This window comes from Schistocerca cancellata, chromosome 1 (assembly GCF_023864275.1).
Source record: "Schistocerca cancellata isolate TAMUIC-IGC-003103 chromosome 1, iqSchCanc2.1, whole genome shotgun sequence".
Lineage (NCBI taxonomy): Eukaryota > Metazoa > Arthropoda > Insecta > Orthoptera > Acrididae > Schistocerca > Schistocerca cancellata.
The window spans coordinates 566,305,259-566,329,276 of record NC_064626.1 but is presented as its reverse complement, the minus strand read 5'-3'; the positions used below and the strand labels follow the sequence as shown (position 1 = coordinate 566,329,276).

At 43.4% G+C, this 24,018-nt stretch overlaps 1 protein-coding gene across 2 annotated transcripts in view; it reads right to left on the bottom strand.

Annotated features, from left to right (window-relative positions):
* The window catches only part of LOC126181380 (uncharacterized), a 673,106-nt gene that overhangs the window by 546,849 nt on the left and 102,239 nt on the right, over nucleotides 1-24,018 (bottom strand). The gene's annotated exons all lie outside the window — the stretch shown is intronic.

The following is a 24,018-nucleotide window of genomic DNA, read 5'->3' as shown; positions in this document are numbered from 1 at the left end:
AACGACTGAAAGAAGCAGCATTGCAACCGCTCCCTCCCCCGGTTTCTCCCGAAGACTATGCTACCATCTCTCAGTTAGTACGGCACATTTGTATAAAAATTTCAGAAGTAATTTTAAAATTATTATATTATTTTGACGAGAGATAGAGTTGATATATCAATTGGTGTGGTTGATGAGATCTGATTAACTGTTGTATGAAACCAGTACGCTGATTTTTATACAGTTTACATTTTAAAAAATGTGATTGATGTCTCCTACTGTTACTCCACCAGATTCACGATAAGGATTGTCTCGAATGTGCATTCGGTGAAGATGGTTACGAAATGAACCCTGATTAAATCGCATGCGAATCACAGAACTTCTAAACTTGTTAGTGGCGATAATTGTGTGGAATCATGGCTTTGAAGGAACGTTTTGCTGTATTTGTTGATAATATTTCCCTTTAACGCGTCTCGAATCCAGCGATAAAACCACGAGCCCCTCGTCCCCCTCCCCCTCTCCCTATCCCCCCAGCCCCCTCCCAGAACTGAACCCTGATCCCGTACCTACTCCTCTCTGACATTATTCACAATGTCTTCTCACAGTCATAAATTTGTTCAATGGGATGAAATTTGTCAATTTTTTGCAATTTACAATGTGGTACCGACGTGATCTTACGGATGATCGGTAGTGGACGTTTGTCCGAATCCTCTTCGACACGATTTCTGTTATTCGATTCAGTCAAGAATACATGGAGCTTAGAGTTGGTTAACGGTTTCACAGAGTTGCTGATCTTGTGTACGTAACTGTACTCGAAATAGTAGATAGTACAGCCTGATGCAGTGGTAAACTGAAGTTACCGAGTCTATATTTACAGAGAGCCTCCACAGTGTCTTGTCTTCATTTAGCTTTCAAGTTTACGACTAAGTTCGTTTCTGTGTGGTAGTAGTGGTTATCATACGAGTAACGAGAGGAAACTTCAACCGCTGGCGCACGTTGAGTAAACAGTCGGAAATGCTTAGTGGTCCTTGGGAGCGCTAGCAAAGCCGAGGTGGGCGAGATGTGAGCTGCGGCCGAGTGCGGGGGTGGAGCGCCTCGCCCGCCCGGCTCCAGCCAGTGCAGGCCCACGCGCCGCGCCGCGCCGAGCCGAGCCAAGGCCGCGCCTAACGCTTCCGCGCTCACCGCAAGGCCGCCCCACAGCCGCTACACGGCAACACTCCAGTACCAGCAGCCGCCACAGCCTCAACGAGCGTCGTTCAGACGGAGTCTGATTACCGCTTCGAACTCTCGGCGGAAATCCAGTGCGAAGGGGCGAAGGGGAGGGGAGGGGAGGCTGTCACTGGGCTTATGACACAGCCCTCGGAAAGTCAGCCCTGACAAAACTCTACCATCTGGTGAGCAAGATGTATGAGACAGACGAAATTCCCTCAGACTTCAAGAAGAATATAATTCTAATTCCAAAGAAAGCAGGTGTTGACAGATGTGAAAATTACCGACTATCAGTTTAATAAGCCACGGCTGCAAAATACTAACACGAATTCTTTACAGATGAATGGAAAAACTGCTAGAAGCCGACCTCGGGGAAGAACAGTTTGGATTCCGTAGAAATGTTGGAACACGTGAGGCAATACTGACCCTACGACTTATCTTAGAAAGTAGATTAAGGAAAGGCAAACCTACATTTCTAGCATTTGTAGGCTTAGAGAAAGCTTTTGACAATGTTGACTGGAATACTCTCTTTCAAATTCTGAAGGTGGCAGGGGTAAAATACAGAGAGCGAAAGGCTATTTACAATTTCTACAGAAACCAGATGGCAGTTATAGAAGTCGAGGGGTATGAAAGGGAAGCAGTGGTTGGGAAAGGAGTGAGACAGGGTTGTCGCCTCTCCCTGATGCTATTCAATCTGTATATTGAGCAAGCAGTAAAGGAAGCGAAATAAAAGTTCGGAGTAGGTATTAAAATCCATGGAGAAGGAATAAAAACTTTGAGGTTCGCCGATGACATTGTTATTCTGTCAGAGACAGCAAAGGACTTTGAAGAGCAGTTGAATGGAATGGACAGTGTCTTATAAGGAGGATGTAAGATGAACATCAACAAAAGCAAAACGAGGATAATGGAATGTATTCGAGTTACCTCGGGTGATGCTGAGGGAATTAGATTAGTGAATGATACACTTAAAGTAGTAAAGGAGTTTTGCTATTTGGGGAAAAAAACAGCTGATGATGGTGGAAGTAGAGAGGAAATATAAGGTAGACTGTAAATGGCAAGGAAAGCGTTTCTGAAGAAGAAGATAAATTTGTTAACATCGAGTATAGATTTAAGTGTCAGAAAGTCGTTTCTGAAAATATTTGTATGTAGTGTGACCATGTATGGAAGAGAAATGTAGACGATAAATAGTTTGGACTAGAAGAGAATAGAAGCTTTCGAAATGTGGTGCTACATAAGAATTCTGAAGATTAGATGGGTACATCACATAACTTATAAGGAGCTATTGAATAGAGTTAGGGAGAATAGAAATTTGTGGCACACCTTCACTAGAAGAAGGGATCGGTTGGTAGGACATGTTCTGAGACATAAAGGGATCACCGATTTAGTATTGGAGGGCAGCGTAGAGGGTAAAAATGGTAGAGGGAGTCCAAGAGATGAATACACTAAGCAGATTCAGAAGTTGCAGTAGGTACTGGGAGATGAAGAAGCTTGCACGGGATAGAGTAGCACTGTGAGCTGCATCAAACCAGTCTCAGGACTGAAGACCACCACAAAAACAACAACAACAACAACAACAACTCTCTAATTGTGATCTCTCAGATTTTCATGGCTTCATTGTTTGTCGGTGAGCATCCGGGTGTTATTCCGAGTGGTTGTGGTCCCATTTTACGTACAATATTTGAACGAATGACCCAGCCGTCTTCTTCGGGTGCTGCGAGTTTCGTTGTTATATGTGCTCGGTGCCTGATCTTCAACCAGACCGTAAACTAAATGGAAAACAATTGGCCAGGTGCGAGCAGGGCGCGCGCTCTAAAGATTCCGTATTAAGTTAATTATGTATACGGGCAGTCTATCCATCGCGGGACTCGGGAATCTCTACGATTTTTGCCACTTAGCGATAACAACACTGGCGCGATATCTGTCCGGGTTATTTCAAGACTCGAGAATGAGAGTTTCAGTTCGGATAGCAGCTGGCAAAAGAACTATTTTTGTGTGACAATAACAAATTAACAATTTTCAGATTTTTTCCTTGATTTTTTTCCTTTACTCGTACTTGAAACCTTGCTTCTTGCCAAATTTCATGATTCTACAAATTTAGATGAGTGGGTTTGCAACTATCAAAATATGTGACTTAAATGGCCGTATATTTTGATTGCATTGGCTTAGAAGCTTCAACATTTTTCGCCTCCAAGGGACTATAGACTACAGTATGGGACATATATGTCAACTTGATGCGGCTACCCGTTACTGAGAAAAAAGTGTTTTTAACAGATGGATAGTCAGACAGACAGAAAACATAGTGATGCTGTTAAGGTTCCGTGTTTACCGATAGCGGTACGGAACCCTAAAAAACACCGTCTCGATCACAATGTCTTTTACTGCCGACTGCCGGTTTCAATCTGCCCTGTAGATCATCTTCAGATCGTCAGGTTTGGCATAACCGATAGTCGACAGTAAAAGACGTTGGGATCCAGATGGTGCTTCTTCATTTATTATAGCAAACGAGATAACGTACCATAAGACACGGCGTTAGCTATGAAAGATTACGAACTACTGTGCGAATTTTGACGTTATCAAAGTTGTGAGAGTTCGTTGTTATTACACTTCTTAAATTAATTGCGTAGCACATCCACTTTTAAAATTCTCTGATTTAAGCTCCTCAGATAAGGAAATGAGTCATACAGCTAAGACTTTTACGAGCGGTTGTTCTAGTTCTTGGTGAATACGACTATACAACCTAGAAGATTCAGCAGCAACTACACTTACATTACAACGTTTTATTGTACCTAAATAATGTTTATTCTTGTTTAAAGTATTGTATACATTATATTGTTAATTATATTGTGGGAATAGACAGAGGGAGTGGCGAAGTGTGACCCCTCACAGAATCGAACCCTGGATTCACACCTCTCCTAGACAGTCAATAGTCCCAGCATTGTACGGCAGATACCGACGATCAGTTAATGCCAGGAGCTGTCGCAGAGGAGGAGGAACGAGAGAAGTAAAACTGGTTCGCAGTGCAGTACGGCTTTCGTCAAAAAACTGCACACGTTTCATTGTCATTGATAATTTTTTCCTGCCTACAAGGTTAAATTTATGGTGAAAACGTGATTTTATGTTTCCTCAACTCTTGTTAGAAGTATTGTCGTTGTAGGTGCGAATCCCAGTCAGTTGAAGGCAGCGATTTGTATCTAAACTGGACGTCGAACAAAATCTGTCTCAGGCGCCGACCGAAGGCCCTCATACTTCGTATCTGGGACAGCTACAACATGGCGACCGTAAAGTGTCACTAGATCACGAAAGCAAGTCGTTTCCAAGTCGGAGCTCTTGTGAACCAGTTACATAGCATATTGCACATTTATCAAGAAAAAGATGGACTCTTTGAAGACTAGTGCAAAAAAAGAATTCGCTGCGTTCTGAACACTGACATTGTACTCAGTTAAGAGAAGTCATTAAATTAGGTACTGTGTTAGCCAAACCTTTAAATACGAGTAATTCGTAACATGAAGTGTTGCAGACAATGAAGACGCCTCTTGAAAAAAGTTGGCATGGTTTGCTTAGAAACTGTTGAATATTACGCATGAATAAAGCACGTACTTATTAAATATAAACTGATATTCTTTTTCCTGGCCCTATCCCCTATCTTCACGGGGTCGACATGTTACTCTGGATTTCGTAGGGTCAGTGCTACAGGGTGCACTCTATCTGTCTGTGCGTAGTGTTGTTCCGCGTGGAAGAGTGGTTCAAATGGCTCTAAGCACTATGGGACTTAACATCTGGGGTCATCACTCCCCTAAACCTACAACTGCTTAAACCTACCTAACCTAAGGACATCACAAAAATCCATGCCCGAGGCAGGATTCGAACCTACGACCGTAGCAGGCGTGAGGTTCCGGACTGAAGCGCATAGAACCGCTCGACCACAGCGGCCGGCGTGAAAGAGTGAAAACTTTTTTTTCCGAAATATTTGGTGTTACTGAGGCGGGACTTGGGTACCAGCGTGGTATCACTTAGTCGGATGTAGGAAATCGTCTAAAAAAGATATGTAGGCGGGCTGGCACAGGAACCCTCGTCATTAATACACCGGCTGGTATAACGACTAGAGCCGGCGTGCCTCCCCTCCCCCCATCCTGGAAGCGGCGTGCTAACGCGCGAGGCTAACTGCGCGAGTAAAGTATAAACTGATGTTAAAATGTGGAACTGCAGCTACATCTCAGCCTGAAACGAAATACACTTTTTTGAACTTGGTATATAAGTAATGCATCGCCTTCTATCATTTATGCTGCCATTTACTGTTATAGAGACACGTATTGCAAATGGCGCACGATATTTCCTTCGAAAAAGGCTTCAGTATCGAGTTTTCAGGAAAATTATTTTCGCTTACAGGTGCGACATGTGGTGTATTTTAACACAGTTTGGTCTACTCATCAGCCTAAGATCATGGCGCAGAGCACTACCAACCTTCCATCCATTAGCATTGATGGCAATCCTCTCCAGATAGTTGATGACTTTACCTACTTGGGATCTACAATATGTAGCAACTTGTCTATGGACACTGAACTTACTAACAGAATCGCAAAGGTATCATCTGTCATGGCTAGATTGAAAAACAGATTATGGAACAACGGACTGCTTACCACAAAAACTAAATTAAAAGTCTACAACGCTTTTGTTATAAGCACCCTTCTCTATAGCTGTGAGACATGGACAACTCTTTCTAGGCATGAATCTCGACTCAACAGCTTCCATCTCCGCTGTCTCCGGAAGATCCTTCAGATCTCTTGGAGAGATAGAGTACCCAACACCGAAGTCTTTCATCGTGCAAGCACAACCAGCATCTTTGCACTCCTGAGTCATCGACGTCTAAGATGGTTGGGACATGTCAGGCGCATGGATCCTGAACGGATACCGAAACAGCTGCTGTACGGCGAACTTCAGGAAGGTGTGAGGCCAGTGGGACGACCGCATCTTCGTTTCAAGGATGTCTGCAAGAGAGACCTGACCAAGACCAGAATCAATCCAAGTCGCTGGGAAAGCATTGCAGATGACCGTGTCAAGTGGCGAGTAACTGTGCGCAACGGCGTCAAGCTCTCAGAGGATGAACGCACACAGGAACAAATCAGGAAGAGGACAAAGCGAAGAGACAGAGCGGCTTCTGTTCGAAGTCCCTCAAATTTCACATGTCCAAACTGCAGTAGGGACTGCCACTCTCGAGTGGGACTTTTTAGCCACAGCAGACGCTGCAGACTCTAAACCAAGCATGCTACACCATCATCCTTCAAGGATGGACGGATGCCATTAATGTACAAGGTGACCGATGTCGGCAGTAGTGTTGCAAATGCATGTCTGCTTCCCGCAGTGCATATTCAGTAAAGATACAAAGCACACGAAATATTTCTGGAGCACAAAATTATCTGTCACCAGTTGCTAGAATGAAATCGCAAGAGAGATTGTAAAACTCGTAGCATACTGTACGTGAAGTAAGCCCTCATTATGGTTACGTATGACTCTTCTAATGAAGTACTACGATACCATACTTATTTGACAATTCCCTTCAGTTACTGTTGTAGTTAATGACCCAAAGTTAATAATTTAAAATCGGCAATAAATCCTCGCTCACGCACAGCCCGGTCGAAACTTTTTGCCCAACTACAACACGGGGGACGAAGTAAAGCGCAGGAAGTCTTGCGCTCTGAAACCAGAGACCAACTCTGATGAGCCAAAACATTACGACTACCTGCTCAATAGCTTGTTTGTCCGTCTCTGGAACGAAATACATCACTGATTGTCGGTAGATTTGCGGAGCTATGTGGCATTAGATGTCTATGCAAAGATCATGTAATCTGCGTAAATAACGGGCCGCTGATTTGCGTACGCGGCTATGGAGCCCGATAACGACCCAGATGGTCCCAATAGGATCCACGTCAGGTGAATTTGGTTGCCGAGACATCAATGTGAGTTGACTATAAAGCACCTCCAACCACTGTAGCATGGTTCTGGCTCCAGACACGGAATATTATACTGCTGAAAGATGACATCGCCGCCAGGGAACACATCAAGTATGAAGGGATGCAGATCGTTCGCAGCTGTCGGCGTGTCTTCGGTTACTACCACAGGTCCCTTGCAAACATAGGAGAGTGTCTCCCCGCAGCGTAACACTGCTCCCACCAGTTAGTGTCCGTGGTGCGCTGTACGTTTAGAGCCGGCGTTCATCTCAACCATAATTGACGATGTCGTTGGGTCAACATGTGAACACGTTGGGGTTGTCTGCTGCGGAGCTCCAAGTTCAACAGTGTACGATGAACAGTATTCGCCGAAACACACCAGTATCGTGCCGTGCTCTTTCGGCAGAGATGCCACAGGTCACCATCTATCCTACTTTTCAGAGCAGACAAGCATCCGAACTCGACGCTCTGTGAAGAGTCGTGGATGTCCAACCACTTAGTGCCTAGTGGTGGTAGTTTCACTGTTCGTGTATATCTTTCTGTACATGCTCATCCAACTACAACATATGAACTATTAGTTCATTTTATTACGTGAGTAATAAAAAGATTTACTTAATCTGATACAATCCTTTGTCACAAGAATATTTGGTAATTTACAACTGTCATTGATTATTAAAGCATCGCTTGATGCAATAATTAACGAACTTCTCTCTTGAACAATAATCCTCAACACTTATAAAAGTACATGTCCATCTGAGACTTTCATAACTCTTTAGTCTTTCTCGATGATGTTGATTGCTACAAATGTCACGAACTGAGCAAAGCACTTCCATGCTCGGCTCTATATTGACCTCTGTGCCAGGGCGCTGCTGCTATGCCGAGAGAGAGGGCATGTCTTCTTCAGCCTCTCCCATGCTTCGTTGCGGATTTCTGTGGTATCGATGTGCGTTGCCAACTATGGTGTGGCAGTACAATCTTTGGACGATACCAAATAATATAATAGGGATACGTGAGTATATCTGGATCAAAGGTACCAGGACAAAACTTGGGGAATCAATAGTATTTCAACTTAGAATCAGAGCTTCTCCGGATATTGTAATGCAGTTCTCGAATATTACTCCTCTTATAGTATTTTTCCTCCATTCACATACAGATTTATATTGCACTTTATCTCAATGATCCATTAAACTACTCACACGCAGCATCGCTGAAGAAACTCATTGTTACGTTGGAAATATTGAAGAGAATTTACAGGAAGACACTGACTGTTCAAGGAATATGAAACGATACAGACTAAACTATCGCCAGAGCATTACTATTTCTCCTGTCCAAGTAAAGACAATGATTTCCATTACAGATCCGTACCACGAAAGAGGCTACAGACCAGTCAATTAAGTCACATAAAATCTCAATGAGTCTTTCGCTTACACTTGATACATCGTACGAAGTAGTTCCGGAGCGTTTCCATGCTTGTAGGTCCTCACTCTAGAACAGCTAATGTTAAGCAGCCAACGCACAGAAGTAGATTGTTTCTCTACAATGAATCATAAACAATAAATTTTTATTGGAACCAAAGTGTCAAATATTAATAATGTACGGAGGAGAACTACTGTATTATGAGCTACAGAATGTGATATCTCCTACGCGAAAGACTATATGAGATTCATAGTATGGCGGCGCTGGAAGGAATAATTACGTGTAGTTTTATCGATGTATCATGCAGTGCTTTCATGTTTTAAACAGCGATGAAAGAAAGTGGGAAGATCGCGAGATTCTCACACAGACAGAGCCGCAGAAAGCAGTCTCCTCGTGTAATTTCTAACAACTGACAGCTTCACTAGGAAATCTCTCATCTCCAGTAGGAGGCAGCTCCAACTTCCTAGCGCAGCCAGCACCGCCATCTCGACAACCTCCGCACGTTCTCCCATTAGCATATTCACATTCTCGCTGTCGCCTTCGTCTGTGATAGCGTCATCCGAGACTAATGTAGAATGCTCCGGGTTGATGAGGTATTATCTTCGACGACGAATCATGCATTTACTTAAGGGCTACCTACATCTAAACTGAATTCGAAGAAATGACTACAGACGCCGCTTTTGTAACCTTACTACACAGACACAATCGACAACAGTTTCATAAATTTGGTAATAAATAACAAATTTTATGAAAAGATACTTTCGTTGACACTTCAGCAGTTGTTTCAATCCATTTTTAATTTTTTCATCCTATGGGAAAAGAAGGTTTTTCTCACATCCTGCAAAATTTATCCTTGCGGCAGCATTAGCGTCCTAGTTTTATGAAATTTCACTGCCACACCAAAAAATTGAAGCACCCAGGAGACATAGTCGGATGTCAATATAACTTCGTACGTGTGCACTCTATCCACGGGTATGTAAATGATTAGAGCAGCAAAAAATTACCTGTGACAGGTAGGACTATCGCCAGAGCACATTACTACTGTTCCTGTTCAGTGTTGTTACCGAGCCTAGTAGTGTACATGGGGGGCGTGAACGGAGCCAGATGTGGAGCAATCAATGTGAAGGGCACGGCGATGCGACATAATTGTTTGAGACAGCGTTATCATCACCTGACAGAGTTGTGAATGGGGTGTTATTGTGCTTCTTCATTTGTCTAGTTGGTCTAAACGTGCAATATCCAAGTTTGTTGGGCATTCGGATACCACAGTGGCTCGATGTTGAACCGCTTGGGAACGTGAGCGCATGCATATCCGCCGTCGAGGTCCCAGCCGACCACGTCTAACCACCACACGGGAGTATCGCAGTATTGTGCACCGATCACATTGTAATCCATCCACAGCTGCACCTGCCCTGCGATAACAAGTAGTGGATGCCCTGCAATGCTCTGTGTTATCCAGTACCATTGACGGGCACCAAGAGCAGGCGCACTAGGGAATTGTTGCCCATGTATGGGCTGACGTTAACACCACAACACAAACGGTTGCGTTTCGAATTGTGCCTTGACCAAGAAGCATAGACTGCTGCTGAGTGGCGTTGTATTGTATTCAGCGATGAACCGTGGTTTTGCACTGCCCCAGACACTGCTCCAAACAATAGCCAGCTTTTCAGCAATAAAGGCGTTTGCTGAGGAAGCGTTTGAAATCAGAGAATTAACAAGAATAGTCAGTGAAGGATCCTAAAAAATAATCTAAGTAAATTAAACAGCTATGATTGCGACCAAAGACAGCAACCAGCACCAACGGGAAACAACTAAATATGTTCACTGACCCAGTGATTTCGAAACAACCCTCAAATCTCGCGCACTTGGAGGAATCATGGCTGAGTATGGAGGGGGACTAACTACCTCTCAGAACCAGCGATGACGCCTCTACATGGATCCTGGGACACCATGGCGAGAAGGGTATGTTGGAGGGCAAGAAAATTAGCCGTACGGACAGGGACTGACCGAGATCCTGGGAGAAATGGCTAAAACGGCTCTGAGCACTATGGGACTTACCATCTGTGGCCATCAGTCCCGTAGAAATTAGAAGTACTTAAACCTAACTAACCTAAGGACATCACACACATCCATGTCCGAGGCAGGATTCGAACCTGCGACCGTAGCTGTCACGTGGTTCCAGACTGAAGCGCCTAGAACCGCACGGGATCCTGGGAAACTATAGACAACATGTGGGCCTCGCCAGCCTGGGGACTACAGGTTGTCCCCCTGAGTACCTCCGTAATTACGACCATGCTGTAAGCGGGTGCTGTTCTGCTGGCGAAAAGGGTCGCCGTCAGCAGTGGCGGCGCCTCCTCCATGTGTTTCCCCGGGGGCATCCAACAGGGTGGCTAAAGGCGCTCTTCAATAGGACGGCCCGTTCCTCTATAAAGAGGGTAGTTTTTCCGAGCTGATTCCCTTCGTGGTGGTGGAGTTGGGTAGTGGATACATGGGGTGGACTTGAAGCGAGGATGCGCGAAAACTCGGGGCTCCCTGATGATGATCCACCTCTGGCAAGGGGAAACCCAAAACAGAGCAGCCACGTACAATATTGCCCAGAAGACCGTCTTCGGTGAGTAATACCCATTCTTCCAATGTTTTGGAGAGGCACAGCGGTGTTGTTCCTGGCTTCGTGGTGTGGAAAGCCATTGGGTGTGATTTGAGGTCATCTCTGAGAGTGGTTGAGGGAACTGTGACAGCACAGTGGTACGTCGCGGACGTAATATCGCGGACCATTTTTCTACAAGACAATGCTCTTCCATGTATGGCACTTGTCTCTGTGAACTGTCTGCGTGATGTTGGACTATTCCTGTGGCCGCCGTGGCCGAGCGGTTCTAGGCGCTACAGTCTGGAACCGCGCGACCGCTACGGTCGCAGGTTCGAATCCTGCCTCGGGCATGGATGTGTGTGACGTCCTTAGGTTAGTTAGGTTTAAGTAGTTCTAAGTTCTAGGAGACTGATGACCTCAGATGTTAAGTCCCATAGTGCTCAGAGCCATATTCCTGTGGCCAGCAAGTTCCTTAGATCTATCCCCGGTACAACATGTGTGTGAGACCAGCTCAAACAACAACTCTGTCTTGGTGGCAGAATCCAGGATTACAAGGATCAGTTACAAAAGTTGTGGACCAGCTTGCCTCAGGAGAGCGTTGCAACGGCATTGTGACTGAATCAGCGCATGTATCCAGGCCAAGGAGGTGCAGCGTCATACTCGTAAGTGGGCTCATACTACCAACTCCTTTGTAAATCTGACGCAGTTTAGTAATCGCTGAACTAACAACGCAAACCCTCTCACTACATTCAGTTTAACTGGTATGACTTGAGCCGAAATTCCATCAACTGAGTGAGTAGACCATATCTATGATAAAAAATGTCATGCATTTATGGTGATACACTCCACGTAAAACCGTGTCTGAAATTTTACTCACAGAACTTACACGTAGCAAATATTGCATTGTAACTACGAGTATTCTTGCAACAATTCTTTGATTTTGCTTTAAATTCGAACATTTTAGGTTAGGTTTTACCGTGACTGTTATTGACATTAAATGAAACAACAAGTTTACTCTTACCAGTCACTGTTTATTTATCTCCACAATGCGTTTCAAAGGTTTAAACCTCCATCATCAGGTCGGTATGACAGTTGTGTGTGTGTTGTGTTATGATTTTTTGGAGGGACATGTGGCACTGGTAGTGGAGAAACAAAACACTATTTCAGAACATCGTTTTGGGTTTCTTTTGACAAAAAATTAAACGTATATCTATTGGTAAACATAAAATAAGTAAAATAGAGTACCTCCAGTGGTCACAGGTTCCGTTCTCTGTAGTAGCACATCACATGCATGCTGTCATATTATGTAAATATGGAAAGAGAAAGGAATCTCTGACCACTGGAGGTACTCTATTTTACTTATCTTATGTTTACCATAAGATATACGTTTAATTTTTTCTCAACAGAAACTAAAAACCATGTAATGAAATAGTGTTTTGTTTCTCCACTACACAATGCCACAATTTCCTCCAAAATAAATTGTAACACAACACACACGCATATGTCGTACTAACAAATGTAAATCCACCTGATGATTTGAGATTCAAACCTTTGAAACGCGTCGTGGAGATAAAATAACAGTGACTGATAACAGTAAACTTGGTAACAGTAAACTTGTTGTTTCATTTAGTTCTTTGATTTTTCTTTATTTTTCCTATAATTTGAAAGCAAACTTTTTTCTTATGACAGACAACACATTGTGAAGCCGTTGGATCGCGTAAAGCAACATCAGATGCAAAATGACTTGCATTACAAAATCTGCACTGCAAATTCATCACGTCGCAGTTATAACTCTCAAAATTATTTGAAATAACGTTCAGCGGCACATTTTAATTTATCATTTAGAAGAACAATAGAATTAACGTTATCAACGAGTACAACATTCTTATTGCTTTGTATACACAAAACTTCTCTCTCTAGGTCTTCGTGTTTCAGTTCGATCCGTTAGTGTTCTTCTTCGAGGCTTAGCCTAAAACAAATATACACTCCTGGAAATTGAAATAAGAACACCAAGAATTCATTGCCCCAGGAAGGGGAAACTTTATTGACACATTCCTGGGGTCAGATACATCACATGATCACACTGACAGAACCACAGGCACATAGACACAGGCAACAGAGCATGCACAATGTCGGCACTAGTACAGTGTATATCCACCTTTCGCAGCAATGCAGGCTGCTATTCTCCCATGGAGACGATCGTAGAGATGCTGGATGTAGTCCTGTCGAACGGCTTGCCATGCCATTTCCACCTGGCGCCTCAGTTGGACCAGCGTTCGTGCTGGACTTGCAGACCGCGTGAGACGACGCTTCATCCAGTCCCAAACATGCTCAATGGGGGACAGATCCGGAGATCTTGCTGGCCAGGGTAGTTGACTTACACCTTCTAGAGCACGTTGGGTGGCACGGGATACATGCGGACGTGCATTGTCCTGTTGGAACAGCAAGTTCCCTTGCCGGTCTAGGAATGGTAGAACGATGGGTTCGATGACGGTTTGGATGTACCGTGCACTATTCAGTGTCCCCTCGACGATCACCAGTGGTGTACGGCCAGTGTAGGAGATCGCTCCCCACACCATGATGCCGGGTGTTGGCCCTGTGTGCCTCGGTCGTATGCAGTCCTGATTGTGGCGCTCACCTGCACGGCGCCAAACACGCATACGACCATCATTGGCACCAAGGCAGAAGCGACTCTCATCGCTGAAGACGACACGTCTCCATTCGTCCCTCCATTCACGCCTGTCGCGACACCACTGGAGGCGGGCTGCACGATGTTGGGGCGTGAGCGGAAGACGGCCTAACGGTGTGCGGGACCGTAGCCCAGCTTCATGGAGACGGTTGCGAATGGTCCTCGCCGATACCCCAGGAGCAACAGTGTCCCTAATTTGCTGGGAAGTGGCGGTGCGGTCCCCTACGGCACTGCGTAGGATCCTACGGTCTTGGCGTGCATCCGTGCGTCGCTGCGGTCCGGTCCCAGGTCGACGGGCACGTGCACCTTCCGCCGACCACTGGCGACAACATCGATGTACTGTGGAGACCTCACGCCCCACGTGTTGAGCAATTCGGCGGTACGTCCACCCGGCCTCCCGCATGCCCACTATACGCCCTCGCTCAAAGTCCGTCAACTGCATATACGGTTCACGTCCACGCTGTCGCGGCATGCTACCAGTGTTAAAGACTGCGATGGAGCTCCGTATGCCACGGCAAACTGGCTGACACTGACGGCGGCGGTGCACAAATGCTGCGCAGCTAGCGCCATTCGACGGCCAACACCGCGGTTCCTGGTGTGTCCGCTGTGCCGTGCGTGTGATCATTGCTTGTACAGCCCTCTCGCAGTGTCCGGAGCAAGTATGGTGGGTCTGACACACCGGTGTCAAAGTGTTCTTTTTTCCATTTCCAGGGGTGTAGTTTCCATACAATAAGAAAAGCTGTAGCTATTCAAGACTTTGAAATTTAGGAACACATCAGATTTTGTGACGACGGCGGCAAACGAACTCAAAGTTAGTTCCATATACTTTCAGACAAAAACAACTGAAAAAACGACGCTAATAAACAGCGTTTGTTGCCCCCGAAGGCTTCGTTACTACGTTTCGTTTTCCACTGCTGACTGCATGAACATCATAACAGGTGTGGCATTTTAGCTGCCCGGTATGCGTGTGTTACTGCAAATGAACCGTCTACAACATTTAAAGATGAACGTCCCTAGAATGCGATTTCACGAACCGTTGCTACTTTCGTGTCTCATTTCTACTACAGCACCTGATCGGTACGCAGGGCAGATTTGGGTATTACTCCACCTTTCGATGTTCACATATTCGAGACTGTAATGTGTGATAGAGAAGATGTCGTCGGAGTTACGAATAAGAAGCATCGGCATCCTTTTTACCACTCTTAACGGCTACGTGCAAACGCAATTTTTTCTTTGTTCACATCTATCGCAAAATACTTCTGAATTATATAAGTTTCATTGGCTTCAAATAGTTCAAATGGCTCTAAGCACTATGGGACTTAATATCTGAGGTCATCAGTCCCCTAGACTTAGAACTACTTAAAGCTAACTAACCTAATGACATCGCTCACATCCATGCCCGAGGCAGGATTCGAACCTGCGACCGTAGCAGCAACGCGGTTCCGGACTGAAGCACCTAGAACCACTCGGTCACAACGGCCGGCGTTTCATTGGCCTCATTGGGTAATTAATATCAGAAATTGGTTTTTCATTTTCGTGTTCACGTATTAATTTTATGATTTTACTTTCTCCTCCCCTTCTGTGTGCTTCACTTTTTTTCCACGCAGTATATTTAGCGGAAAACGAAAAATTGCGCATATGAGTAGAATCTTCTACGGAGCTAGGTCACCATTCACGCTGCGAAACCATCAAAATAAGATTATGTTCAGAGCATGCGATACCACACAAACACGTATTTCACTCACAGAGAAAATTGAGGAGATTCAACATTACCGTACCACCACAAGCCTTATGTAGTGCTAGATTGGCCTGATTGAATGATACTGAAATGGGGCACTTGATTTTTATGTTCACAACTGACTAAAATATATTCTTCGAACTAGTTCTTCTGTGGTGCTCTAACTTCATTGGCAGTGAATATAATTACGATAAAGAACAAGTTTAGAAGATAATACCGCATCCGTGGTTTTAGTAACTTCTCTGTGCCGTACAAATATACAGGATGGTACATCTCGTCATGGGGAACAATTCTTGTAAGAGGATAAATGATCTTGACGCTTCCCGGCGACGCTAGGCGTATTTTTACTGAAATCTGCACCTCTGGGACGGCGAGATTTCACCGAAATAGCAGGGTCCACTTATCCAGCTGTGCAGCATACTATCTGCCCCAGTAAATTTATAGAGTGATTTTCAACAAGAAAACCTTGAGAATGAGTACCGCTAAGAGGAGAAGAATATTTGACAAGCAGATCAGAAATTTTAATTTTGCTCAGGCTACGTCCTTTCATGCGGAGCAGACGACTGGCTTATAGACAACACACACTGCATGTGTATGTCAGTTTGTCTACACCCTGCCACTTCTCAGGGGCATACCGGTAATAAAAGACGCCTAGCGCCCCCAGGAAGTGCCAATGAACATTTTGTTTCTAAAAAATGTTGTTCCCATGGTGTGATCTGTCACCCTTAGAAATTTTCTGAGAGATTAAAACTGTGTGCCGCATTGGGTCTCGAATGCGGAACCTTGCCTTCGGCGGCCAATGCTCTCAGCGACTGATCTAACTTAAGCACAACCCACGACCCATGATCAGAGACTAAATTCTGTCGATATCTCTCCTACTTTCCAAATTTTATACAAATCTAACTGCACAGGTCATGCGACTAGCAGTCCGAGAAGAAAAGGCGTCAGGTAGTAACGATTTGGTCATAGACCAGGCAGAAGCTGTGAGGCCGGGTGGCGAGTCGTTCGTGAGTGGGTCAGTCGGCAAAACCAATTCTCGCCAAAGGCTAGATTTCGGATTTGAGCCGCGGTGCGACACACAGTTTCAATAATGCAAGGAACTTTCAAAGACTGAAAATATAAAAGATGAATTTTGATAATTTATGTCTTTTGGGTTGTCATCCTCCAAAGGCAGAACTGTTTGCAGGAAGACAGTGGGGACAGTAAACCTCCTGTTTTTCTAAAACATAAATTATTTTCACTTCTATCGCACATAGATGTTTCAGCACATCTGCACAATCGTCAGTGGGCCCTTATCGTTTAGAAACGTTTGCCCACCATGCTATTAATATGACGAACATACTGCTCGGTGTAGACGGTGCGTGAAAACAACGCGCAAATCATTTTATTAATGGCACTCCTAGTTCGTTAAGACTGATTAACCTGCTTGGAGAGTAGTTAATAAGTTGACATATTTGGAGAAGAAAAACAACAGCAAAATACAAGTAGCAGAGTTGAGATTCTTGAGGTAAGAAAAGGGCTACGCAAGAAGAGACTTAATAATGAAGGAAGACGTTGTAAATGAGTTGAAGGCACATTCTGTTAATGAGGAAATAATTGAAAGCAGAGGTAGGTATTACAAACAACATGTGAAACGAATTAGAGAAGAAAATCTACCTCAGTATATACCGCGCTACCACCCGAAGGAAGGACACACACATAGGTTGAGCAAGAAAACGATGGACATTCTGATATAATCAAGCCTCTCATGAACATTATGAACTGTCTAGTATCGATAATTTCAGTTGTAAGGCTATAATGTCAGTACCCCCATCGGGCGCCTCCCCAGGTGGCGGATAGGGGAATGCCTCCTAGATATAGGTGGTACTGGGGAAATGAAATACCCAGGGCGGACCAAAAACTAACGAAATGTAGCGTCTGAACTCCTAGAGGAGCGGCTACAAACAGCGTCTGTTCTCCATGTTAGGAGCGGCTGAACACGCGCTCTGGAACTTACAATCCTAGTTTTAACCTCGGAATGGCCCAAAAAGCCATCTCCCCCCTGAATTTCAAACAACTATGCATGATGTCAATTTCTCTAGATAGAACTACTCCAGGAGGTAACCAGTCCTCCGCCGCTAACAGCAGCGCAATCAGGCCTAAGGATTCTGGAGAGCCTGAAGCACCATGTCGTTCAAAAAAGTCAAAATCCTCTAAACTGAAGAAAAACAACGTACATTTCTTTGGAACCCTAAATATTAACTCGCTCTTGAAGCCGGGAAAACTGAAGCAGCTCACCAAAGTCTTGAAGGTATATAAAATCCAAATATGTGCGCTGCAGGAAACCAGATTTACAGATGAAGATTTAATGGATTATGAAGGATACAGGATATTTAAAGGAAAGAAAGGCTGGAACCCATGTGGAAGAGGCCTTCCCCACCTTGGAACAGGCTTCATCGTGAAATCTAACTGGGTAAACTCAATAACCGACTTCCAGTCACCTAATGAACGCTTGTCTTTTCTCACATTCCGCGCCCTAAATAAAACCTATACACTTATTAATTGCCACGCACCCATCAACAATGACAATAAGAAAAACCCTCAGAAAGTAGATACATATTGGGAATCTCTAGACCACGAACTTTCTAAAATCCCAACATCAAATGTGAAAATACTGTTTGGGGACTTCAATGCACAAATAGGCCAAGAAAAAAATACAAAAAAACAATAGGAAACTACCCGGCTCACAAAAGGACAAACAGAAATGGAGAAAGATTAATAGAACTATGCAAGGGTCATAACTTAAAATTAATGTCTACAAATTTCAAAAAACCTCCTAAGAAACAGAAAACATGGAAATCACAAAACACAAGTATTGGAGAGTTCCAGATAGATCACATAGCCATCACACACTATAATCAAAAAGAAATAATGAATGTGAGAGTTCGGAAAGGGGCAAACATTGTAACTGACCACTACTTATCGACAATCAAATTAAATGTCATACCACAAAGAAAGAAACAAATACAAAACAGGAAAACTCAAAAGATAGACGCAAACATCTTGAAAGAGAAAAGAGAAGAATTCTGTCAAAACATAGTTATATGTTCGGATAAATGGGAAGATATAAAAGAAGGAATGATAAGATCTGCTCAAGAAGTCGCAAAAATGGAAAAGAGAAAGAAACACGAATGGTGGGATGAGATATGTGAGGAAGCAATAGAACAAAGGATGAAGGCATGGAAGAAATGGCACTCAACCAAAAGTGATAAGGACTACCTGGGGTTCAAACAGCAAAGATCTTCTACAGCAAAACTCATTAGATCAGTAAAAAGACTATTTGAAAAGAACCAACTTATACAAATGGATAAAGATTTTAAGAGAAACAATAACAGATCCTTTTACAGCACATTCAGACAAAAACTACAAAAATATATAGCACCAAATCTGTGTTTTAAAGATACCAGTGGAAAACTGGCAATGAATAATGAAGAAAATTGTGAAATATTAGCAAAATATTTTGAACAACTCCTCAACTGTCAGGAACCTATTGAAAAATTACCAGCCAACACCCCAAACACAGTAAACAATAATTCTGAACCCCCATGCCTCATAGAAATCAGAGAAATCATTAAAAACCTTAAGAACAATAAAGCACCAGGGGAAGACATGATAATTGCAGAAATGTGGAAAAGTGTGGATAATACAACTCAAGAAAAACTACTGGGAATAATCAATGAGATTTGGAGAACGGAACGTATACCGGAAGAATGGAAAACTGCATTAATCCAGCCCATCTTCAAGAAAGGGGATAAAACCGATGCAAATAACTACAGAGGGATATCTTTACTTCCGGTAACGTATAAAATTCTATCTAAGGCCCTACAAAACAGATTGGAGAAACAACTTGATCAAGAAATTGGTGAATACCAAGCAGGCTTTAGGAAGGGAAGATCTTGTGTGGAGCAAATTTTAAACCTGAAGTTAATTATTAAATATAGACGATTAAGAGGAAAAGACATCTTTATCACGTTTGTTGACTTCAAGAAGGCGTACGACTCCGCTGACAGAACAACCTTGGTTAACATCCTTAGGGAGTTTGGAGCAGACAAGAAAACAGCCGCAATCGTCAAAGAGACACTTACGGATACCTATGCAAAAGTAAAGTTCCGTGGTGAGGTATCCAGACCATTCAAAATCAGAACAGGATTAAGACAAGGAGATGGGTTGTCACCTACCCTATTCAACTGTGTGTTAGAAAAAGTTATTAGAGAGTGGAGGAAGAAAACGACTGAAGAAGGAATACAAAAAATCAGATTAGGAAGAATAAAGGATGGATTAGAAGTAGATTGCCTCGCTTTTGCTGATGACTTAGCGATTCTGGCAGGAAGGTTGGAAGAAGCAGTCAAACAGATCAATATTCTGAATGAAACAGCAGAAAAAGCAGAACTGAAAATCTCCTTTGAAAAGACAGAGTACCTAACCAATGTAAAAGAGGCACCGAACAATATGATTACAAAGTATGGCCAGATAAAGAAGGTTTCTAATTTCAAATACTTAGGGGAAATCATCCAGCCCAATGCTTCAGATAAAGAAGGAAATAAAACAAGAACAAGAAAAATGGAAATGGCATTCCAGCTAACAAAGAATGTGTACAACAAGAAGTCAGTATCAATTAACGCAAAAATAAGGCACTACAACACTGTGATTAAGCCAGAGTGTCTGTATGCATCTGAATGTTTAGCAATGAACACTAACAAGGAAATGGAAGCTATAGCAAAAAAGGAGCGAAAAATCATTAGAAGAGTACTTGGGCCGAGGTTTGAGAATGGGACTTGGAAGCTTAGAAGTAATAGAGAAGTGTATGACAAAATTGAGAAAGTGGGAGATACTATGAGGAAGAGAAGAGTAAGCTTTTACGCCCATTTGAAAAGAATGAATGATGAAAGGCTGACAAAGAAAATATTCATGTTTTTTGACAAGAACCCCAGAACCCAAATCACCTGGTTCAAAGAAGTCAAAGCAGACTTAGAGGAGATGGGTATAAGAGAAGATGATATAACCAACAGAGACTTAATGAGAGACAAAATTCAACATTTTGAAGGATTTGAAGTGAAGAAGAGAAGAACTGGAGGAACAGTGTGGACAGAAGACCGAAGGGAGCAGCACAGAGAGAGGATGAAGACATATTGGCAGAAGAGAAAAGAGGAGGAGCGCAATAGGAGAAATGTACATTGAAAAATAGTTGTTTAACGCGGTCCCTAGACGGCCAAAATCGGAATAAAAAAAATGTCATACAAAATTATTTGTATCTGAAAGTCATATTTCGTGCATTACTGCTTACATTCGATGTGATTAGGAACATAACTGAAAATTTTATAGAGTTTTTTTATAACATTTCCAGTGATTTTTGTTAATCTTTACGTAAAGATCACATATAAGGTAACTTAAATAATGTGTTTGCCAGCGAAGTAATTAGATGCTTTGCCTCCCAATGAAATCGTTGTTCTTAGTCGCTTGTGGGGAAAAGCAGTGGTGAAAAAGTGGTGTAAATTCGTTTGTGAAGAGTAGACACGTTTTGCATGTAGCTGGAGTATGTAGCTCACGGGAGCAGATGGAAGGTATTTTGTCGACCAGTTGCTTGAAGTATTTCAGAGTACAGTAGTTAAAAACGTGAACATTTATTTCTTCGTTGTGAGTAATCTGTGACGGGGTAGGCAGATTCCTAATCCGCGTACGTAAGACAACCACCATCACCACAATACCACCGAAAAACAGTGTAGCGTAAAAGACACAAAACACGATTCGGTTACATGAGTAGCAGCGAACTTTTATGGAGCGATTGTATCGGAAGGTAAGCAGATAGGTTTTGGGCCAGTGCAGCAACAAGTACAGCCGAGTGGCTATCGCACACGTATCAGAAAGTCTGCCTAGAAGGCCGGGCGCTGGTGTTGCACCCGCTCCCACCTCGGTTCAGACCGCTGACAGCCAGCTTTGCAACACAAAAGCGACTCCCCCTCCCTCCATACCCTCCCTCCCCCCACTTCCTTCAAGGAGGGCCGCTCCATCATCTGTGTCGTGACCAACAACCAGCATGTTGCATCAGCCTATCGATTACTCCCACTCTCTAACATCCAACGCGTCCCATTTCCGAAATAGAACTTCTGATAAAATATTCAGCCACTTCTGGTCCATTGAACCCTGGCTTCACGATACGGATATTGATCGCTAATGTTGTAAACGTTTGTCCGTAACTCGATGGAGCCAACCACTGCTACACGTCCGCTCTTCTACTGCTTTGCCGGTTACAAGTATCTATATACAGAGTGTCTAATTTATCCTGACAACCAAAAATATATTTTTGTCCAGAAGCAAAATAAAAATATGTCAAGCAAATGTTGCTTGACCACAAGGGGAATGTTAAGCAGCACGATTGACTTTCTTGTATCTTTGTTCGTTATGAATAAACAGAGAGCAGTACGTCTATGTGAAATAGTACTCCGTATTTTTTATTCGGTAGTCGAATTCCTATCCTGAAGATCTGTACGAGAACGTTTCACAGTGTACAGCTCTCGTAATCGTGACGTCGTGAAAATGGTGTACCAGAACACGGTGCAGGTTCGCGGGGTACCGTAACTCGTCCACTTGCTGTACTTGACAATAAACAAACGGATACTGCAGAATCCTTGAACATATTCTCAGTTCGAATATAATAAGCTTTCCTGAGACATAGAAGCTTATGTCCACGAATTAGTATGGTTTTAGAAAGCATCTCTCGTCCGAAACTAAGTTTGCCCTTTTCTCACGTGATACACTGCGAACTATTGGATGAAGGGCAATAGACAGATGCCGTATTTCTAGATTTCCGGAAAGCATTTGATATGGTGCCCCACTGCAGGCTGTTAACGTAGGTAGGAGCATATGTAATAAGTTCCCAGATATGTGAGTAGCTCTAAGACGCCTTAAATAACAAAACCCAGTATGTTGTCCTCGACGGCGAGTGTTCATCAGAGACAAATATATCGTCGAGAGTGCCCCAGGGAAGTGTGATGGAAACGATCTTGTTCTCTAAATACATAAATGATTTGGCGGACAGGGTGGGCAGCAATCTGCGTTTGTTCGCTGATTATGCAGTGGTGTGCGGTAAGGTGTCGAAGTTGAGTGACTGCAGGAAGATACAAGACGACTTAGACAAAATTTCCAGTTGGCGTGATGAATGGCAGCTAGCCCTAAATGTGGAAAAATGATACGGATGAGTAGGAAGATCAAATGTTCAATGTTCGCACACAGTATTACCAGTGTCCTGCTTGACACAGTCACCTCATTTAAATATCTGGGCGTAACGTTGCAGAGCGGTATGAGATGAACGAGGATGTGAGAACTGTGGTGGGGAAGGCGAATGGTCGACTATGGTTTATTGGCAGAACATTAGGAAAGAGTGGTTCTCCTGCATATAGGAAGCTAGTACGACCTATTCTTGAGTACTGGTCGAGTATTTGGGACCGTACCAGGTCGGATTGAGGGAAGATATCGAAGCAGTTCAGAGGCTGGCTGCTAGATTTGTTAGCAGAACTTGAAACAACACGCAAGTGTTACGGAGACGCTTCGGGAAGTCAAACGTGAATCCCTGGAGTGAATAAGACGCTCTTTTTGTGAAACAGTACTGAGAAAATTTAGAGACCCGGCATTTGAAGCTGACTGCCGATTGATTCCACTGCCGTAAACATACATTGCGCGTAAGGACCAGGAAGATAAGATACGAGAAATTAGGGGTCATACGGAGGCATATAGACAGTCGTTTTTCCCTCACTGTGTCTGCGAGTGGAACAAGAAAGGAAATGACTAGTACCATTTGCCACGCACTGTACGGTGACTTGCGTTTTATCTATATAGTTGTAGATATAAATGTAGAAACACAAGAAAAACGCACGCCGGCTATTCAGCCAACCGTTTTCAGCTGAAGGCGTGTGTGTGAGTGCAATGTACACCAACAACGAGAAAGTGGAAATACCACTCGTCTATCAAGAATGTCAGTCATCAGAACATAATTACAGCAATTTTTTCTTATTTACAACACAGGTACAGCTAATAGAGTATTGTAGTACATTTAAACGGCTTGTAGCATACTACCTTCTATCCATTCGTGTAAATTTTACTGACATAAACATTCAAGCAAGGACGGTTGATTGAATGACGGATGTGCATTTTATTTGCGTTTACCCACGTTTACTGTCAGCTACAAAAAATGGACGAATTAAGTCACTCTGGGTGACTGTACTGTGCGCTAGTGCTGTGGATTCAAAGTCATTTTTGTGTTACGTTTTTAATAACGTCATGATTGCGTGGTACACTGCGATGAGTTTTGGAAGAGGTCCCAACGAGAGGAAGTAGAATGCCGAGTAAAAAATATGGGATGATATTTAAAAAAAGATGTACTGCTGGGAATATCTTTATCTTGAACAGAGTTAGAAGAAAG